Raw genomic sequence first — 13,606 nt, 5'->3', positions numbered from 1 at the left:
AGGGTCCCTTGGGGAGTGGGACCCCCCCAATAAAGCCCCCCTCCACTCCAGGGCACCCAGTGCTGAAGCCTGGGGCTATGGAACCCCTGGGTGGTGGGTGCCAAGTTGATAACAATCAGTCTCTTGTCCAGTAGAAATCCATTCGGTGCCAGTATATAAAAAAAAAAAACATCTGAACTGAGGTGACCTCTTTCACTTGGAGACTCAAGAGCCTTATCTGGTAATAGACATTAGGGGGGAAAAAACAGCATGGAGTTCCCACTATTCCAGGAACCAGCACCAGACTGAACCAGCCAGTTGGTATGACATTAGCCATACCCAAACCGGTCAGCCCAGGACTGGAATTCATCGGAAAGTGTGGAGGCCAAAAAATAAAATGGGGTCCCCCCTGGTTGTGTGTGCATGGTTCATGGTATGGTAATAGTGTGCTTTACAGACAGCCTAAAGGTCCAGGAAGATAGCACCAGCATTCCAGAAGTATGAGAAGGACAAGTGTAAGCATGCCCATACATTAAGGGTTTTCCTCTCAATAAAATATTAAACTAAAATCAGGACACTAAAAGTTGTAATCATTTATCATACAGCACCTTCATGTGTCCATTGCCTCCCTTAGGACTTGCAGTGAAGTCCTCTTCTGTGATCTGCACATGGGAGAGGGTATGCTGCACCCTGTAAGCTTTTATATATGGCCACTGCTCACCCCAGGATTTCTGGAATCTTCACCTGGCTGCTTTTAAGTTCTGTTGTATGACCACTGCCTTCCAGGTGTTCTCTGCATCTTTCATCTTCAGAACTCTCATCAGCTCCTCTTCCACTGTTGGAATGACTTCCTCTTCCTAATATTAGCCAGCCAAAGGGGCCAGGGCATTGTTGCAGCTTGCCGTGGCAATTTTGGTTTTAAAAATGGTGCAGCTAGCGATCCAATCACAGCTTGCAGTACCATTTTTGAAAAGGGAAAAACACTGCCATTATGCTGAACTACAGATCCCCCACCATGCCCTCCACTGCATTGTATGTCCTTCACTGCATCCCTGCCCTCTGGATCAGACACTGTTGTCATGCTGATGGTGTGCTGGGATGACGGGATTATAGTTCAGTTACCAGCTCCGGTCTCAGCAGCCTACAAACTACAAGGTCTCAGGTTGTTTCTCAAGTTTAAAAACCAGGAGACCTGACAGTCCACAACTGTTGGAGGAATAGGTCAGTTGGCGGAGGGTAAACACTTGAGGATTGCACCCAGCTTAAAGCCCCATACAGACTACACCAGTGGTTCCCACACTGGCCAGTATTCAATGCTCCCGATTCATCATTTTTTTTCGGCGAATCGGGCTGTTTTCACTCCTTGCGGTGATTTTTTTTCACTGTAATATATGATTCACCCTATTCAATGTTCACTGTTCACTGAAAGCGAACAGTGAATGACGGCCAGTTATCGCTGCAATTCGCTGGTGTATTTCAATGGGGTTTTCACTGGGATTCGCAGAGAGTGTATTCAATGCTAGGATGGAGAACTGCTTTCTCCCTGATTTTTGCCATGATTTACCATTTTGCATTCGACATCTTTTTAAGGTGAACTGGAAAGTGATCTTTTAAAATATTTTTTTTTTTTTCTGTGAAGGGGCATGCTATTTTTATTCATGTGCTTGAAGCACATTAATATATATTTAATTTTTATTTAATTTTTTTAAACATATTTTTTTTTTACACTATCACCAGCAGGGGGCCGGGAGCCGCTCATTACATATTCATATATTCACTTTACTCTGGTCTCGGCTTGTTACGTGCGGGACAAGAGGATTGGATCCCTACCCCTGCCCCTCGCTGGGGGTAGCCTTTTGCTGCCTTTCCCCCGGGAGCCTTCCCCCACAAATTCTGGGGCAGGCAGGGAGGCTTACATCTCCCATCCTGCCTCCGTCCCCCTGCGGCGAAAAATTCGCCAGCAGGGACAGCGAGCCCCTGCTTCATTGAATAGGGTGACAGGGAGGGCTGGCAGCGAATGCTGCAGCCCTCCTGAACCCTGCGAATGTGCAGCGAATCCTAAACAGGAGAGAAAAATCATTGAATACTCCCCACTATGTGCCTAGGCACCCTGGAGTGCCTCAGGACACTTGAAACGGTGTTGGTGGTCCAGGATCCAAAAAATATTTTGGTCAATTTTTGCTTTGAAGCAGCATGTTCAGCAGCTGCGGATGATGTAATCATTAACGATATTGTCCAGTGTGTATGCACAATATTAGCTGTGCCGCGGGTTGTTTGTCTCGTGTGTACGGGGCTTAAGATGCACTTCCATAAAAAGAAATCAGGATTTAGAATGCTTACTCTATAGTTACTTACCTGCACACTGCATTTAGATCAATGTTAGCACCCATATTACCTTGCTTCCATTATATAATGGAATCTTTTGAGGGCATAACCCTGGTCAGTTGTAATCTATCATAGGGAGCAGAAAGGAGGAAAAAGAAAAATGTTTGCAGGAGATCAGTAAAGAAATATGAATTTTAAAATAAACTGACAAAGTAAGTAGCAGTAATTGCATCACCGAGCATCCTTCATTTCCTGGAAATGTTTATACAGTAGATGGGGAGGAAATGGCAGGACCCATAACACACTGTAGAGAAGTATACATTCCCCAGATCGCAGGGGATACACTATGGATGAAGGATAACCTGAAAAAGAATAGGGTTGCGTATGCACTCCTAGCATTGTTCTGCATATGTTTATGATACATAAAACCAGAGATATGTAAGTCAAATAGAATCACATGGCTTTCTCCTAACCGGAAGGAAAGTGAGTACCGTAGATAGACATAACGTGTCAACACATGTGACAGCTCCCGATGACTTTAGTTGCTAGCAATAATAAATAATGTATCACTGTCACCTACGGCGAAACATGGACATCAGGATTTAGCAATAAAAGGATCTGTGAAAGGAAATTTAGCATTAAAAGCAACAGTTATAATTCAGAAACAGACCAGACCGAGAATATTTGTGATTCCCTTCTCAACCCAACACAGAGTCAAATATGGAGAACACGAAACCCAACACACTGTAGGGTTAAATATGGAGAATACTTAAAGGGACACCAAGCGTAAAATATAACTTTATTGAACAGGTAATTACATGGCAACATTCATACACAGCATTTGTATCTGTAATTGTTCATTTTAGACTCTGCTGATAATTCAATGAAATGAGATATTGGCGTGGTTACAATAGCACAGGGCTGGGCAACACCGGCCCTCCAGATGTTAATGAACTGCACAAACCAGGATGCTTTGCATTAGTTTTGCTATGTGGCCATGCTGAAACTGATGCAATGCATGCTGGGATGTGTAGTTCATTAACATCTGGAGGGCCGGTGTTGCCCAGCCCTGCAATAGCAGCACATGACCACAGCATTAATCAATATACAGTACCATGCACTCAAATAAATCCTCACACTTAATCAAGCTGCCCCTAATTGGCCTTACTTCAAGTTGGGTCATTTTCTTTAGGCATTATACCCTTTTCTGTACTGGAAATGCACCTGTCTAAATTATTGAACTTTGTAGTCTGTGCCTGTGCAACTGATGGATTTCTAACAGCAGAGTGAGTGACAGAGTGAGTGACAGTGAGCGTTTCTAAAAGGCAACTATGAGTAAAACATGGACATCCTGAGCAACCAGAGAGTTGCCCAGATGACCCAACGTGCATCCTATGTGCATTTGACAATGTGACTTTTTACACAATCAGTGGATTAGAAATCAATGGGCATTGCTGTATAAATACCTGCGGCTAGCATATTTTCACAGAACCGCTGCATACAGAGGGCCAAATGTAATAGGGTGTGAGAATCAGAAGTGAGAGTTTTCCCAATTACATTGCAAAATCAACCTGCTTTTGCAGTGTAAATGATTGATGCTTTAAAAACATTTCAAAACTCTCCCAAAATCACTCACCCTACTACAGTACATTTGGCCCAGAATATCAGTCTTAAGGCCCCCATACACTACAGCGATTTAGGCCAATTTTACCCATTCCCGATGGATTGGGCCATTAAATCGGCGCACAGCAGAAGCCTTTTATGTCCCATAAGGTCCGAGCTCCATGCAGGTCTGACCTCCAACTCTGACCCCCTTCCGGCGGTGTGGAACAGGTGTCACATGCGATACATCACACGTGAAAGGACTTTCCGGGCGGCTCATGGGGGATCGAATGGCTATACACTGCTGTGACACATCGCAGTAGTGTATGGCCACCTTTAATAGGGTTTGTGCCCACCTTTGAATCAGGCACAATGCCCAGTAAGCCAGATGGAAGGAGGGCAGACTGAATACATTATGTATAATTAAATGGCAATGCATCCTTAGGTGTGCCTCTTAGCAGATATATAATTTGCAGGTACAGGAGGGCTGGTGCAAATATATATAACAATGAAAAGGACCATAAACAGCACTATCACATTGTGAGAGACAGAACTGATCAATCCTGCTGAGCTCTTTAAGCTGCCAATGCTCTAACTCCTACTCCTATGATCCTTTCTGTGAGTAGAGGCTGCTGGCTAGACAGAGGTTCTCCAAAACACTCATTTGCAGCCCTACATAGCTAGGAGGCTGCTGCTACTCCTTGGTCACTTCTGCAGGCACACGTTGCCTACAGTTGGAAGTCTGTCATGGTTGCTGTCCACATGAGAGTCTGTACTATCATAAGCCCCATACACACCAGAGAATATAGTAAGGGCAATATAAAGGGCTTCCTGAGCTATATTTTTTACAATATCTTATTGTGTGTACACTCAATATCATTAACAATGCACTCTCTGCACATGTTACATTTGCCCCACCTGCAGTGCACGTTTTTTTTTTTGTCCATTTTGAGAATAAGTTTGTCCTGCGATCAGGTCTGAATTAGGCCCCTTGTCTGTGAGCTATACTACACCAATTCACCTCATATACCAATGTGGCAGGCCAGCAGCGGTTTGGACTTGGAGAGAGACAAATAGTGAGACACAGCTCAAAGAGAAGATACAATTGCGAGGCATACTGTAATCTCTTATATATTTGGCTACATGTGTCAATCATCCTGAGAGTGTGTGTGTAACGCTGGACAGGGTCACACATGAAACTCCACTACCCACCCAGTCTTATACACACACACCACACATAATACACACACACATGTAGCCTAATATATGAGATAATACACACATATTGGCCCCTGCCTGCCTGCACTACACCCCCCGCAATACCACACACCTATAATACTCACAGACACATGTAGCTCAGCCAGCGTCGATGGGGGCAGAAGGGAGTGCAGTGAATAAATTAAGTCTGCGCAGCTGCAGATCTGTGGTGCTGACATAGCAGCCTCTGGCAGCCAGGGGGAGCAGCTCTGCCTCCTCTCAGGCTGACCTCGAGTCGCAGACAGAGTCACATGGTCACAGCCTGAGAGGAGAGAAGCATGATGCAGCTGTGACTCGGCAGAGCTGCCTCCTCCTTTATAGTAAAACTCTGGGCTGGCTGTAGCTCCTCTCAGGCATTTCCAATCTGCCGCTGGCCGGGTGAAGCAAGACTGCCCTGTGAGTGTCAGGCGCCACAGGTATGTCACATGTGGGAGGGGGATGCCAGCAAGTTTGGGGAAGGAGGGGGAGAGGAGGAGGTTGTCTATAATAACTTAGGGGGGGGTGCACAAGGCAGCAGCAACCCGCTCCCCCCCCACCATCCTGCACACCCACCCCTGGCACACACACACCCCCCCCTGCCTGCACACAGCAGCAACCCGCTTCCCCCCCCAGCCTGCACACCCCACCGTCCTGCACACCCACCCCTGGCACACACACACACACACCCCCGCCTGCACACAGCAGCAAGGTCACCGGGCTGACACACACAGGTGTACTCATTACTCACTGACACACTTCCCAGGTCACCAGGCAAACACACAGGTGTACTCATTACTCACTGACACACTTCCCAGGTCACCGGGCAAACACACATGTGTACTCATTACTCACTTACATACTTCCCAGGTCACCGCACAGACACACAGGTGTACTCATTACTTACTGACACACTTCCCAGGTCACAGCGCAGACACACAGGTGTACTCATTATTCAATGACACACTTCCCAGGTCACAGCGCAGACACACAGGTGTACTCATTACTCACTAACATACTTCCCAGGTCACCGCGCAGACACACAGGTGTACTCATTACTCACTAACATACTTCCCAGGTCACCGCGCAGACACACAGGTGTACTCATTACTCACTAACATACTTCCCAGGTCACCGCGCAGACACACAGGTGTACTCATTACTCACTGACACACTTCCCAGGTCACAGCTCAGGCACACAGGTGTACTCTTTACTCACTGACACACTTCCCAGGTCACAGCGCAGACACACAGGTGTACTCATTACTCACTGACACACTTCCCAGGTCACAGCGCAGACACACAGGTGTAATTACTCACGGACACTTCCCAGGTTACAGCGCAGGCACAGGTGTACTCATTACTCACTAACATACTTTCCAGGTCACAGCGAAGACACACAGGTGTACTCATTACTCACTGTCACACTTCCCAGGTCACAGCTCAGGCACACAGGTGTACTCTTTACTCACTGACACACTTCCCAGATCACAGCGCAGACACACAGGTGTACTCATTACTCACTGACACACTTCCCAGGTCACAGCGCAGACACACAGGTGTAATTACTCACGGACACTTCCCAGGTTACAGCGCAGGCACAGGTGTACTCATTACTCACTAACATACTTTCCAGGTCACAGCGAAGACACACAGGTGTACTCATTACTCACTGACACACTTCCAGATCACCTTGCAGACACACAGGTGTACTCATTACTCACTGACACACTTCCCTCATCACTGCGCAGACACACAGGTGTACTCATTACTCACTGACACACTTCCCTCATCACTGCGCAGACACACAGGTGTACTCATTACTCACTGACACTTCCCAGGTCATCACGCAGCCACACAGGTGTACTCATTACTCACTGACACACTTCCCACATCACCACGCAGACACACAAGTGTACTCATTACTCACTGACACTTCCCAGGTCACCACGCAGACACACAGGTGTACTCATTACTCACTGTCACTTCCCAGGTCACCGCGCAGACACACAGGTGTACTCATTACTCACTGACACACTTCCCAGGTCAACACGCAGACACACAGGTGTACTCATTACTCACTGACACACTTCCCAGGTCAACACGCAGACACACCACCAAAACCCCTAACCTAACACACCCCTTCCCGCCAACACCATCCGCCCCACCCAAAATTAAACACATTCATCCACAAATAACAAACATAATTCACATTAAAATATATTTATAATTTTAATGGGGCGTAGCCCCTTACGACGGTGTGAAGAGCGCCCGTAGGGCGCGATGAAACACCTAGTAGCTTATATATGACCATAAATGCACAAAAGTGCAAGCCCGCAGCTCAGATGCTCTGTTGTGGCTTTGTGTCCCTTTATGTGGATGAACATGGTGCGACCACAGCAAGGGTGGTGCTGCAATTAAGAAAGGCCCTGGAATGGGGCTTGCCCAAGTGAAACACGACGGCATCTCAGGGGCTTGGTAAACTGCGATGTTCGCAGCTTACCAAGCCAACCTGAATCGGGCTCATAATACAGACATCATTAGTGAACACCATATACAGTTCTACAGATAGCATAAGTGACTGCCATATAGTACCGTCAGCAATTTTTTAATGACATCCCTCATAAAACATATAATCCTAATTATCTTAATTAATTAATTCACCCCTTACCCATCATTATTGTTAGCCTAACCTAATATATTTTTACCCCCCATCCTGTAGCAGTGCTCAGGAAACAGCTGTCTCGGAAGCATGTGCCTCCAAAGCTGCAGCTGTCTTTGAGCAGAAGGGGGATGCAGAGACAGGCAGTACAGCCTACTGCTGCATAGCGTGGCCTCTGGAAAATGATAACTGTAGCTTGGCCACCATCCCCACTTTCTGGCATTACAGTTGAGGCAGATGAAATTCCATATCTCCTGCTGGTACCACTCTCTACCTGTCAACTTAGGACCTGCCCTTTCCCGGTCAGTGATAATGTAGACCAACCTGTCCTCCGTGCTCTCTGGCTTCAATACTCAGACCCCCCTGGGGCACCAAAAATCTCCTAAGGGCCTGAAAACTTGACATCACCTGTTTTTAATCATGGCATAAAAATAACAGCACAAATGATGTATGCAGCATTTTTCAACATCTTCTTAATGTCAACTTAACAACCACAATAAAAAAAAACTGTATTTGTACCTTGTCTTCATGTTTGTGGGGCTATAATACAGTAACCAGTGTCACACATTGTGTACCACATGGCAGTTATTCTAAATCACAAATTATATTTTGATGTTCAATATTTCAATTAACCTTTATTTCTATTAAACAGAAGAACAGATCTGTATTTTTTAAGTTAGGATTGTGCTGCCTGATTCTGTCCCCGGTTGGTCATCTGCCTTGTCAGGGTTTGCTCTGGAAAAAAAAAAAAAGAAATCCATTAGAAATTAAGTTTGTTACCAAGTCAAATAATGTCTTTCAGTACTATGTACTTCCAGCATGGCCTCCTGGAAAGGTGGTACAGTATATATTGTCCAGAACTGGCATATTCTGCCCAGCGGTTATATAGATTAGGCAAATTAAGGACATGTTTTTAGTAGATCGGGCTTTAGTTTAATTAACCTGTTAGTCCAACTGAGACTGTTGGCAGGTACAGTATACAGTCATTGTTGAGAAATAATCTATGTTCAATAAAGACATCAAAAAGTACACGTGTTGCTTAACTCCTTTGCTGCGGAGCACAAGTGAGGCTCATCCGCTGGATAACCCTTAGTCCACCACAGTGACCAGAGCAGTAAGGAGTGAAAATACCTGAACCCCAACAGCCTTCATGACCTTTGGGACACCTGAAAGCTATCACTGCACATCGTGAAGAATATAAATAATAAAACAACTGGTGCAAGGACTTATTTCTCCTAGAAAGATTAGAGACTAGGGGTTATTCTGGTTTGATCGTTCCCCCACGTGTTTGCATGGGGGAGAGGTGTTTAGCTTCTGGCATTTATGCCATCCCATTTGCACCTAGCAGTGCATCGGCGATGGGCTGTGCCCATGGGAATGCCCAGCATTGATGATATATCCTGCTAGTTCGGTACACAGCCTGGCAGCTACATGATAATGATGATGATAATTACCATGTATGGCTGTGTGGGGTACAAAATTTGTACCCCACACAGCCTTACATGGTAATCATAATCATCATCAATGGCTGCCATGCTGTGTGTGTGGTATAGCCATTGATCATGTGATGTCCAGGCAACTATTAGTGTCAGTATTTCAAGATGATATAGTGACAGTCTGCAAATGTTTTCCCTAGACTAGAGATGGCTATACTGTGACAGGAGCCTATATCCAGGCAAAGAAACTCAGCGCTGCAGCGGCAGTACAGACTGTACATTATCGAGATGGTGCAGCAACTATTTGATTTGACTGAAGAAGCAGGCGGACTTGGGGGCGGGGCATCACACAGGGAAGCCTGTTATACACAATGGCCTGATGCACTGCCCTGCGTCAGGTCCTTGTACACTACAGTACTGTAACACACACAGCCGGGCATGCATATAGAATCTATACATAGATTCTATATGCAATTAAATGAAATTCCTGGGGATAATGGACGGTCGCGCTGCGGAGACACAGCTGGACACGCATACAGATTCATATGCATGCCCGGCTGTGTCTCAGAAGCTCGACCACCCATTACCCCATTGAATTTTTACCCCATTTAGGGTAATTTACCCTTGTTCTCTGACCACTGCTGTAGTATGTCTCAACTGCAACTGCACCGTTGTTCATACACAATGATTTTTGCACATACGCAGTAGCACATAACCACTGAACTTTGGCATTGCGTGCTATTCTGAATTAGGCCCATGTCTATTATTATGGTTTAGAAGATTACAATTAATTCAGATAATTCCAAATGATTTATACGTTTCCTCATCCCACTACAAGCAAAGAGTAACATTTACTTTTATTTGAAAATGATTAATTAAACGAAAAAGTATTTCTTTGTTGTAGACCGCTCATGATGATGATGTGATTTCCTTACACCTTGAGTAAGGACCTGTAGTTCAGTGCACAAATGTCACCAGATTACCATACTATATACATTTAGTGAGTGTTCTTAAAGAAGCATAATGTAAATATTGTACAAATGAATGTGATTTATGTCTATGACTCATTTTTCTGTGCATGCTTCCTGTTTGGCTGTGGTCAGGCAGAGATGTCAAGCGCAAATCTATACACTATTGAAAAATACCTTCATGGAAAACATTCATACAACATTTGCATAACAAAAATTCACCTGTGTCTGATTGATCTATGGCGTGTTTAATCTTGGACAAACCCGCAGTTCCATTATTCAAAGAGAGACTTGCTAGAGCAGGGGTGGCCAACCGGTCTGAGGTAAAGAGCCGAAAAATATCGGCAATCAAGCCAAAATCAGGCAAAAAAAGGGTGTGGTCAGGGGAGTAGTCATATGACACAAGGGGGAGTGGCTACACGACAAAACTTTATGCCCCCAGTGCCAGATATGCCCCCCACAGTGCTAGGTATGCCCCCAGTGCTACACATATATGCCCCCCGGTGCCAGATATGCCCCCAGTGCCACACATATATGCCCCACGGTGCCACACATATGCCCCCACAGTGCTAGTTATGCGACCAGTGCCATATATACCCCCACAATGCCACACATATGCCCCCTCAGTGCTAGTTATGTGCCCAGTGCCAGATATGTTACCACAATGCCACACATATGCCCCCACAGTGCTAGTTATGTGCCCAGTGCCAGATATGTTACCACAATGCCACATATGTCCCCCACACAGTGCTAGTTATGCCCCCCGTGATAATTTCCCAGCAGCAGCACTCACCGTTGTTGCTGCCGGGTGGGGAGAGGACAGTCTGGCGTCCCCCTGCAGTCCGACTCCTGCATGTCACAGAGGGAAGGAGAGAGGAGAGCACAGCACAGCGCACGTCTCCTTCCCCCCCTCACTTCCCTGTGACTGGTCCATCCACGAATCAAAGCTCGTGGGCCGGCTCCTGATTGGCTGCCGGCCCGCGAGCTCTGATTGGTGGACGGCCCAGTCACAATGATGCACACTAAGGGGTAGGAGAGATGCACAATGCGCGCTCTCCTCCCCTCAAGGAGATGGATTCGGGCCGGGGAACCAGCAGCGGGGGGGACGGGGACGGAAGGCAGCAGGAGCCGCACTTAGCAAGGGGGAGAGCCACATCCGGCTCGAGAGCCACGGGTTGGCCACACCTGTGCTAGAGCCTGAGATAATTGTCTCACCATGGACTGTTTTCATCTGGATTTTTTTATTGGGGGGGGGGGGGGGGGGTGGGCGGTGGGGTGTGTGTGTCCAAAATGGAAGGCCGGGGGGGGGGGGGGGGTGTCCTAATTGAATATCAGCCTGTGGGCAAGATGTATATTGTAAAAAGAAAAAAGATAACTCTCTTTTTAGGGGCACTAACTTGTTTACTTAAATTAATAAATGTATTTAATGTGTGTTAATAAGTGATCCAATGCGCTATCCTGCACGTATGTCCCTGGGCACCCAAGGCACAAAAAAGAGGAAGGAAAAACACAGTATAGACAAAAAGAGAGGAAAATAGCGTGTCACAATTAAATATAATTATGAAAAGTGCCAATACATTCCCTTACAGGGGACTAATCCGAGCTCGCACTAGTGAGCCCAAGACTCAGCGCCCTCCTTCACTTATTCGTATATAGCAGGGCTACAGTTATATAGTGATTTAACGTGAAAACATTAGTGCACACTTAAAAATTGAAAAATTAATTTTTGTTTCAGCTTTGTATGTTCAGTGATTCCCATATATGGTCCTTCGCAGAACTCTTTGGGTCAATGATTAATAAAGCTGAGTTTTTTTGGGTTGCTTAATGTGAAAAAATAAATTCAAAATACAATATTATAACGTATAACAAAATTTACAAGTGACTAATTAGGAATAAATAGTGAATGGCGAAAATTTCTATACAGTGGTGTCAGCCACCTGAGGGAGACCCCAATCTCATATCTTTTATATTTATTACATTTAAATTGTTACGATTAGAGCAGATAGGGGGATGGAGAGATGAAAAAAAGTTTTATGCACCCCTAGTGTCCCAACTGATCCCTGCTTGGTCGTGTGCCACTAGGGCAGTGAACGATTCAGCAGTATGCAGATTAAGGGGCTACTAATATGGGGGCAAAATGAAGAAAGATGACTGGGATCTGCTTTTGGGGCTCAGCTGCCTGGATCACCCCTGTTGATGTCTCAGCGCAGGGGATCACTCTCTGGCTGGCCGCAATGAGAGTCCCTTAGAGGGAGAAAGGAGGTAGTCTTACAAGGAGATGACTTTATATTCTGCAATATAGTCTCAATTTATGAGGATAGTATACAAATGACCACAATTATGTCCCTTATCCCCTCTTCACACTGCTGAGAAATCTCTATCTGGATTATTTCAGCAATTGCCAGAGAAGTATCTGGTTGGAATTGCTGTAGCACACTGTCTGCAGAGAGAGAATAGGGTACTGATGACAGAGAAATTTATCATCACAATTTTTGCATTATTCACCCTCACACAAGTGTATAGCATGTCAGTAACTGTAAATAGATTCTAAAGACTCCGAAAAAAGGTCCTCATCCACAATTTTAAGGAATAATCAAATACATAGATCTTAGGCTCTACAATACTGACACAGTTTGCATTAAGCCATAATATCAGCTCACAAGGAGGGGAAGATTGTGACCCAGAGTCACTGTCACAGTGTTTGGTATATATTCCCACCAATAAAAGGTTCTCTCAAAACCAGACTATGTGCGTAATTGCAGCGGATCAATGCAGTTAACAATTATAAACTCTGCAATGTTGACACATTGTCGACTGAGGGAGGGATAGTCGTAGCAAGGAGTTTAATCGCAGTTTCAGTCACCTTTACCCTCTAAATAGACAGCCTCCATACAAAATTTACAGTAGATATTTTAAGGCTCATTCCTCTTTCAATCACCAGGGGTTCGCTCATATGCAATAGTATAGGCAAATAAGTCTAACAGCCCTAAAAAAAGTTTTCTACTTAGCCTCCTTATGTCCGCTCATATACGTATATGTATCACCGGGGTCTCCTCAGTGGCCGCCATACCACCTCTCTGGACGCGCGTTTCGCCGTTAAAAGCTTGTTCACCAGTGTGAACAAGATGTACCAAGCTCCAAAAAGTGATAAAATGGAGAGTGATAAACAACCAGCCAATCAGCTCCTAACTGCCATGTTACAGGCTGGGTTTGAAAAATGAAAGGTAGGAGATGATTGGCTGGTTGTTTATCACTCTCCAGTTTATCACTTTTTGAAGACTTGATACATCTGGCCCAAAATGTAAGTTTCTTATACTGAATGCAACAATTGAGCCGTTGGCTTTCCAGCATAATACATGCATGCACATGTGAGTACTGTATGTAGCAGAAGCATGCTACTG

At 45.4% G+C, this 13,606-nt stretch overlaps 1 protein-coding gene across 3 annotated transcripts in view; it reads right to left on the bottom strand.

Moving 5' to 3' along the window:
- Positions 1-8,195: 8,195 nt before the first annotated feature.
- CTPS2 (CTP synthase 2) overlaps positions 8,196-13,606 on the bottom strand; it is a 232,487-nt gene continuing 227,076 nt past the window's right edge. For all 3 annotated transcript variants that reach the window (XM_083172428.1, XM_083172427.1, XM_083172429.1), the window contains one exon: positions 8,196-8,536. The gene's annotated coding sequence lies outside the window, so the exon portion shown is untranslated. The remainder of the gene's footprint in view (positions 8,537-13,606) is intronic.

Source organism: Crinia signifera, chromosome 2, assembly GCF_055691185.1.
Source record: "Crinia signifera chromosome 2, ASM5569118v1, whole genome shotgun sequence".
NCBI lineage: Eukaryota > Metazoa > Chordata > Amphibia > Anura > Myobatrachidae > Crinia > Crinia signifera.
This window is presented reverse-complemented; position numbering and strand designations above follow the sequence as displayed.